General features: G+C 34.9%; 1 non-coding gene across 1 annotated transcript; it reads left to right on the top strand.

Annotated features, from left to right (window-relative positions):
* The first annotated feature begins 5,762 nt into the window (after positions 1-5,762).
* Positions 5,763-5,869, top strand: LOC123324394. The gene has a single exon (XR_006539774.1). It is a non-coding gene; the product is annotated as a U6 spliceosomal RNA (small nuclear RNA).
* The last annotated feature ends 3,670 nt before the right edge of the window (positions 5,870-9,539 follow it).

Raw genomic sequence — 9,539 nt, forward strand, 5'->3', positions numbered from 1 at the left:
AAACACTTAGATACTGTCTAAGTTAAAATAAATGTTTCTTGATGAATTTATTGAAAGTGTGTGGCATTTTTTTTTTAATATCTGTGAGCTGAATCTTAAAATTTGGTTCTGCTTCAGGTATATCTTAGGTTCATGTTTATTTGTGATCAGAATAGAAATCCATCTAACTGAAGGTCTAAAAACATTTTTTCAGTTTTGTTCAAGGATGCCATGTTTATTATGTTCATTTAACTTCCAAGTTTTTGTTTGAAATGATCTCATTAGCCATGGAGGTATTCTCTCCCAATTTTTTGAATGCTATTTCAGGAAACATGGAAGTATATCAGCATTCACATTTACACTAATATTAACTCAATTTTGTATCACTACCACCATATGAGCAATGTACTCTGTATCTCCATTTTTCATAGAAAATAAAACACACAGAGAAGGTAAGCAAATTGTCCTTTATCACCCACTAGTAAGTAGCAGAGTGCCCTTGCAAGCAGTCAGATTCAAATGATTACCATCTATTGTGCTATACCTTAATACCTTTTCAATCTATAAGGCAGATGGAGTTGAGTTGAGAAAAATATTGTAAACATTTTTCTCAGTACAAACACGTGCATGCACACACACACACACACACGCACGCACACACACACCCCTCTTTAAACAAAATAGGAAGATACTGTAAATCATCCAGCTGGTCAAGTTGCCAACTTGCCATACAATATGGAGGCCATACAGCTCTCTATTTGACATGCATAAATCACGATGCTGTTTCAATTCTACAATGAATAGGTTAATAAATAGGTTTTATTGCAGAAGGGAGACATAATAACTAAAGTCAGCAAAAAAGAGAAGACATGGGCGCTCCTAATCTGCCCATCATACTACAGAAAAGCACAGAAATAGGTTGACTTTTAAGTTAAACCACAAGATTCTTGCCTGCTTATGTTCACACTCTGTATAATCCCATCCCCTTGAGTTTGAGTGGGGTCTGGGATTACAATAAAATGTTACTCCAATGATTAGGTTTTATGTTCTATGAAAAACATGACAGGGTTTTTAGATGCAATTAGGTCCTCAGTAGTTGATTTTGAATTAATCAAAAGGCAGTTTGCGGTGGACCTGACTTAATTAGTGAAAGCCCTTTCAAGAGGATGTGGGCCTTTACTGGCCCTGAAGAGGCAAACAGCATGCTGTAAACTGCCTCTGAAGAGGCCCTGTCTTTAGGAGTTGAAGCACAAGGAAATGAATTCTGCCAAAACTTGACAGAGACTAGAAGTGAATTTTTTCATGACTAAGACTCCAAATGAGAAGGCAACCCAGTTGACATCTTGACAGGAGACTTGAAAGATCTTGAGCAGAAAATACAGCTAACTCTTTTGACAAATGGAAATTATGACATTATGCATGGGTATTGTTTTAAGTCATTAGGTTTCTGAAACTGTGCAGTATAGAGAACTAATACAGGGATGATACATTCAGGTCTTCATTGGGCCAGTGTAGTTTTGAATTTCTATACTGGGACCCTTTTCTCTTTATGGCTCCTTCTTTTAACAGGGTAAGTCTTGCCTGTGGGAGAGGTACAGGCTGCTTGGCATTAGGCTGTGGAGAATCGGTGTACCAGCTGTTTATGATACTGACCTGGCAAACCCAGTTACCCTGTGCCTGGGGACATTGTGTTATAATTCTATATATTGCCATTTTTTCATATTTAATTTGCTTCATGACTGGCAAGGATTGTTAAATCTAAAAAGTGGTATATCTAGTGCATTCCCAAATATTTTCAGAGTCCTTAAATTGTTCTTATTTTATAATCTCTTTTCCAGATGCACATCTTGTTCCCCACACAATTTGATTTACTTTTTCTACCCCATAATATGCAGAAGCTATATGAATGAAGATTTATATATAATTATCTAAAGTAAGAAACAGAAGGCTTTGCTGATTTGTGTCTCCAGATGTTTTATGTCAGATGAAAACCATTATATAACGCCTTGCTAAATATAGTACACCCATGTGATTATCATCACTTCTCCTGGAAAATATTTCCTTCAGTGTTAAAAATATAAACAAACCAGGAAACTAAAACATCTGTAAGTCATGATTCCATATATAAACCTTAAAGTAGACATAGGAAGTCACCTATTTCATTTATATAACTTAAAAACAAATATAATTTAATTACACATGGTAAATATAATGTATACATGTTCTTGCAACTTAAATTATTTTATCATATTTCATGTCTATGTTTCAAAGATTTTTACTTCAGATTTATGGTTTTTTGAATTTTTTCTAATGTTCTCCCCATTTAGTCTAGATACTTTTTTTTATTTTTTTTTAAAGATTTTATTTATTTATTTGAGAGAGAGAATGAGATAGAGAGAGAGAGCATGAGACAGTGGAGGGTTAGAGGGAGAAGCAGGCTCCTCGCCGAGCAGGGAGCCCGATGCGGGACTCGATCCAGGGACTCCAGGATCATGACCTGAGCCGAAGGCAGTCGCTTAACCAACTGAGCCACCCAGGCGCCCTAGTCTAGATACTTTTTAATATATTTTTTTCATGTCTAATGTGACTGTGAAAGCATTCTCTTCGGTTGGTTATTTTAGGACACATAAAAACTGTATTTTATTGTCTGTTCTAAGTTAAAGATCTATAGATTGTAAGGAAACAGCGGTTATGTAATTATGACTTTAGGGAAATACAGAAAATGATGAATGAATTGGTGACAATATTTAGTTATTTCCCTAAGTCATGTTAACATGAGTTATTGATTACCAATATTTGCAGAATTGACAATTTTTGAGGGCAGTTTTTAAGACTTGTTCTGAATCCAGGAGGGCTGTTTTTGCTGTTTTTCTCCCTGGTTCTCCCTACTAAACTAGCGGGCTTTTCTAACATTTTAACTTTGCTAACATGAAGCTACCAGCCTCTCGATTGCTTGCCACCAAAATGTCCACTGCTTTGAGAGCATTCTTACGGTAGAACTTCCCTAATACACTGTCCCAGATAAAGTCAGGGCACTTGGGGAGAGCTTCAGACATCTCTTTGGCTTATGGTCTGCCTTTCCCCCTTGGGAAAAATCTCTGAGCTCCTACTCCAGAGTGGGGTGCTGGGACAGGAACCCTCTCCTCTGAGTGATGCCCTTGCTCTGTGAACAATGAGCTGGTCAAGAGCAGTTTTCTCTGTTTGAGGCTTGCTTCTCTGGGTATGGAACTTCCACCCTACAAGTGAGCTGAAGGGAGGGTGATTGGGGTCTCTGTTTTCTTGAACTGCTCTGTCTACTATAGAGGTTTTATCCTATGAGTGAGGGCTGCATGGAGAAAGGGAATCCCTGAAACAATGAGTTTGGACATGAGAAATGCTGTACCTTGCCTCCCCTGGGGAGACATTGCCGCCCTAGATTGGAATCTAGGGAAGCGATTCTTGTTCACCCACTCCGAATGTAGTTTCCATCTTGATGTTGGGAGTGGGGTACATGACTCAAATGCCATAGACTCAGTTTTATGAGATTTAGTAGATTTTCTTCAATATATGCTTCTTCATTTGTTGCATGTTCTTTGGCCAATTTACAGAGATTTTAAATGGTTCCTTTGCTCATTTATGTATTTATTTTTTTTCTAATTTTCACCTCTTATTATTATTTCATCAGGGCCAGGGTCCACAGAGTTCCCCCAAGCCATGATTCCATAAGTCATCTGTCCCAAAGATATTTTGAAAACATATTTTAAATAAGCTTCAGAACTGAGGAAAATAAAGGAGACAGGAAACACACTGTTGGCAGAGTAAAGAACCTAAGGAGAGTTTCAAATGACATTGAAAATACAGGACACATTTAAGGAATGACAAATAGTCCAGCTTTGTAGATATGTTAGAAATGTAGGAGAGTATTGAAAGAAGAAATGGGGAAGACTGTTGGATCATAGTTTCTGCTGAAGAATACAGAGGGATATATATTTAATTTTGTAGACAATATCATGGGATCAATCACTTTCCCATAGTAGATTAACCTTTTGACAGGCAAGATATTGATAGTTGCCTTAAAAGAGAGACGAATGGATAAACACTTTATTATACTTAAATATTAAAAGATATATACACATATATATGCTTCTGAATTCTATGAATACACAATTGGTACAAGAAATCACCTTAAAAGTATGTTGAGAATTTCAGTGTTATTTAAAGCTTGACAAGAAGAGGGTTATGAAATTAAATCTCAAAGACAGCTCATTGTCATGATGTGAGTTAAATTTCCTAGTGAACAATATTCTTCTTTAAGATTGTTATCATGGTGAGCACTGAGTAATGTATGGAATTGTTGAATCATTACATTGTACACCTGAAACTAATATAACACTGTATGTTAACTATCCTAGAATTAAAATTTAAAAACTTAATTAAAAAAGAATTTAGAGTTCAGAAACAAAATAAAATAAAATAAAATTGTTCTTCTCAATCACAGGTCTCATTCAATGCATATGGGCATTGTGGGGTCAGTGGGTAGAAGTACCACTCTGGGTGTCCACATGATCCAGGAAGAAAAGCCCACTTCTCCACTTATCGATCTATTCAACTCAGTGCCTTATATTCTCATTAGGGAAGCTTCTAATGAATTAATGTTCAAATGGGATTATAAGAGTACATATCTGCCTTACACCATAGCCTCTGAGTCTGTGATATTAAATGAGGAACTGCAGAAGATACATGGCCAGTCTTCAGAAAATAAAGGAATGAAACATTCTCACAAATGATTTTTTTTCACAGAAAAATATTAACCATCAGACACAACTAAATATATGCAACACATAGTTAAATTTTAACACTATGCTTGACAGTGATGCACCTTTTCTCAGAAATAATTATTTAATCTGTTCACACCCTTTTGACATGGCCCTCTTGCAAGAGTAGTGATGACATTTCCCCTGACAAAGACTTAATGACTTCATACGAGAACATAAGAAAAAAGGACAAATAAAATGCCAGATTGTTTCTGTGCTGTCACTGTTTTCTTTCCTTAATGTGGTTGCTGACAGCCAAAATTGAAAACACGCTGAGTTTCCTCAGCACCTGATGCTCACTAGGTACTGCATGTCAGAGGCAGAGATCCTGTGACAGGTGAAGAGATCATGGCAAGGGAAATAGGAGCATACAAAAATATCAGAGGCCAAGGCCACTTCTTCATTGCCAGGAAAATTGAGAAAACAGTACCCAGGATTATTCTTCTCCCCTCCAAGATGCAGCATGTTCTAAGAATCTCTCTAAACAGCTGCTACATCATGTAGGAGGAAAGCACTTTCAAAGCACGAGAAGATTCAGATTTCTAATATAAGGAAGTGCTGAGGAGTCACTTCATTGTGAATTGACTGCAAAAAATAAATAACCATAGGGAAATCATTGCAGAACGTGAGTGATTCTGGATATGTGTTAGCCAGAAGGACAGCTTTATAGAACAAGAATGAATCTACATGTATAAAGACATGAAGTCGATGCATGATCTTTCATTGATGTTTACTTGGACTACACATGAATTCATATGATATTTTTTTTAAAGGTTTTATTTATTTATTTGAGAGAGAGAGAATGAGACAGAGAGAGAGAACGAGATGGGGGAGGGTCAGAGGGAGAAGCAGGCTCCCCGCCGAGCAGGGAGCCCGATGCGGGACTCGATCCCGGGACTCCAGGATCATGACCTGAGCCGAAGGCAGTCGCTTAACCAACTGAGGCACCCAGGCGCCCAGATATTTTTGTTTATTTAAAAAACAATTACAGTGCCTGCTTCAGCAGTACATATACTGAAATTGGAATGTTATAGAGAAGATTAGCATGGCCTCTGCACAAGGGTGACGTAAAAGTTCGTGAAGTGTTCCATATTTTTATAGTATAATGCTAAGTGGAATAGGTCAGTCAGAGAAAGACAAATACCATATGATTTCACTCATGTGGAATTGAAGAAACCTGATAAACAAGCAAAGGGCAGGAAAAGAGAGAGAAAGGCAAACCGAAAAAACGGATTCTTCGCTATAGAGAGCAAATTGATGGTTACCAGAGGGGAGCTGGGTGGGGGGATGGGTGAAGTAAGTGATGGGGATTGAAGAGGATGCTTATCATAATGAGCACTGAGTAATGTACAGAATCATCAAATCACTATATTGTGCACCTGATACTAATATAACATTGTATGTTAACTATACTGAAATTAAAATTAAAAACTTAGGAGAATTATTATTTTTGGAAAAATTTTTGGGGTAAATGTTTTCTTGAGTTTTGATTAAAGACATATAGTAAAATAAAATATGCTTAGTAAGGGTAGTGGGATCTGATTACGTGTTTGCAAACTGGGGAGATGAAAAGTTTTGATAGGGACAGTGATAGGAAAACTTGTCCGCTAATATATATTATCAGGTCTAGACTAACATAAGGTGGCACCAGGTATAAACATACCTTCAAACAATGTGAAAAAATGAAGACAGAAATTGGCATAATTGGGAAGAACGTAACACAAGCTAAAATGAAAAATATTCCACCGATACCATGTTCCTGAATTTATTTAAGACAGAAGATGCAATTGTTTTGTTTTGGTTAGGGAAAACAAGAACTAACTTACCTGAGATCAGTGACAGTGGAATTGGAAATGTCCTTCAATAATCAGATTTGTTCATCTAGATTATTTACTGTATTTTTGCTGATTTATAACATACATAATCTATAATGATTATATATATACATTTATAACATGTATAATCTATATGTACACTATATATATGCATTTATGCAAAATATATGCATATGTAATTTTAAGTAAATACATTTTATAGGGCCATGAAATCAATTTTATTTTATTTTTATTTAATTAATTAATTTTAATTTTATTTTTTAATAGGACATGATCAAATATGGTTTGAAGACCAAAGTTGCACAGATTATTTAGAAAATGTACAAGGATAATGATGCTTTTAAAATTATTCAGTATCTACAAATGACTTTCAGTGTTCTTCACTTAAAAAGGGTAATTTGGAACATTATGCATAAACAATCTTGTCCCCTGACTCTTTCCTAAAGCTTTGGAGATACATTTCTTTCCTCTGGTGTGTGGGAAGATATATAGTATTGTCCAAATAAACTCTGGGATGGTTTCTTTTCAATTTAGTTATTTTATTTTGTTGCATTTTGGAATTTTTCTGCTTTACTTGGAAAAAAAGCAATCAACATATTTTTAAGTGTTTCTATTTAATAGTTTTTTAAACATGATAACTACTCTCAACTTCCAGAATTCTGTCCATTTAAATTTTGTAACATAAAACATGAAAATGTAATTTTTGATTAGTGTTTCTGAACAATTTTTGTTTTTCCTTATATAGTAGGAATGAATGCCTCCTGGTCAAAGGAAAATTTCTAATAATAGCCAACATTTATTTAGAGATCATTATATTGCAGACATTTTGCTAGGTTTTTTGTAAATATTATCTCTAATTCTCAAACAATATTTAAAAGGTTGATATTTACTTTATTAACTAAATGAGTATTCAAATTCACATAATCAATTGACTTAATACCCACATCTTATGTCCCTGAAAGCCATATACTTTCTTTTTTCCTCCAGCTTTATTGAGATATAATTGACATATACTATTATGTAAGTTTAAGGTGTCCAATGTGTTGACTTGATACACTTATATAATGTGGAATGATGATCACCGTAGAGTGGGTTAACACCTCTATCATGTTACAATTATCATTTCTTTTTTGTAATAAAAACATTTAAGATCTACTCTTTTAACACCTTTCAAGTACATGATACAGTATTTTTAATTATAAGCACCATGCTATACATTAGATCCCCACAACTTACTCATATTATAACTGGAAGATTATACTCTTTGATCAACACTCTCCCCATTCCCTTCACTCTCCACCCCCTGGCAACCACCATTCTACTCTCTGTTTCTATGAGTTTGGTTTTCGTTTTTTTGGTTTTTTGTTTTTTTAATTATACATATAGGTGAGATGATACAGTGGTTGTCTGGCTTATTTAATTTAGTATAATGTCCTTAAAGTCTACCCATCTTGCTACAAATGGTAACTTTCCTTCTTTCTTCTGGCTAAATAATATCCATCATAGATATATACCACATTTTCTTTGTCCATTCACCCATAGAGAGACCCTTAGGTTGTTTCCCTATCTTGACCATTGTGATTAATACTGCAATGAATGCGAGAGCACAGGTATCTCTTCAAGATCCGGATTTCACTTCATTTGGATATATACCCAGAACTGAATTTGTTGGATCATATGATGGTCCTATTTTTCATTTTTTTGAGGGACTTCCATACTATTTTTCATACTGGCTGTACCAGTTCACATTCCCATTAACAGTGCACAAGGCTTTCTTTTGGCTGCACCCTTGCCAACACTTATTGCTTGTCTTTTTGACAATAGTCATCCTAACTGGTATGAGATGGTGTCTCATCATGGTTTTGATTCGCATTTCCCTGATGATTAGTGATGTTTAATACATTTTCATGAATCTGTTAACTGTTTGGATGTTTTTCTTTAAAAATGTCTATTTTGTTCCTCTGCCCATTTTTAAATCAATTTTTTTTACCATTGAATTGTATAAATTCCTTGTATATTTTGAATATGTTGCTTTATCAGGTGTGCCATACACTTTCTATTGATCAATATTATCAGATGGCCAGTATTAAATTGTTATCTCTACCATCTCTTCCACTACACAAATATTTTCTCTGTTCCTTTAATCTTTTCCTTTCACTCATTCTCACACTCTCCATCTTTTTTTTCCAATAAATATTCATAAAATATCTATTTCCACACATTCTAATACAGTAGCCTCTGGGTATATATGTTTACTAAGCCCTTGAGGTGTGGCCAGTCTAAATCGTTAGGTGTCACAAATGTAATATATACACTGCATTTCAATGAGTTAATATGAAAAATAGGATGTGAAATAACAATAACGCCTTTTAAAATACTAAAATCCAAATGCTCCAAGTCAATGTTTTTCAGGTATGTAACCATTTTTTTGCTCCCTCTCACCTTTCCTTCCTCCATTCTTTGCAATTTTTAAAGAAATAGAATTGTAAGGTAGTTGTAAGAAATAATACAGAGAGATACTATGTATCCTTTTACAGATTCCTATAATAGTGGCATCTTAATAAACTCTGGTACAATATCGCAATCAGGATATTGACTTTGATGTGGTGAAGATACTGTATCACCATATGATTTTGCCCTTTTATAGCCGCATCTACTTCCCTTCCCACCCTCTCCTGCTTCAGTCCTAACAACTACTGGTTTGTTCTGTATTTCTATAATTTGTTATTTCAAAAGAATAATATAAATGGCATTATACGATATGTAACCTTTTTGCAATTGTTTTTTTGTTTTGTTTTGTTTTGTTTTTTTGTTTTTTCATTCAGTATAATCCTCAGGAGATTCTGGGAGGTTGTTGCATGTATCAATAGCTCATTCCTTTTATTCTTAAATAGTGTTACATGCTATGGATATATCATTTCATTTAGCCATT

The sequence above is a fragment of the Neomonachus schauinslandi genome, chromosome 3 (genome assembly GCF_002201575.2).
Source record: "Neomonachus schauinslandi chromosome 3, ASM220157v2, whole genome shotgun sequence".
Classification (NCBI taxonomy): domain Eukaryota; kingdom Metazoa; phylum Chordata; class Mammalia; order Carnivora; family Phocidae; genus Neomonachus; species Neomonachus schauinslandi.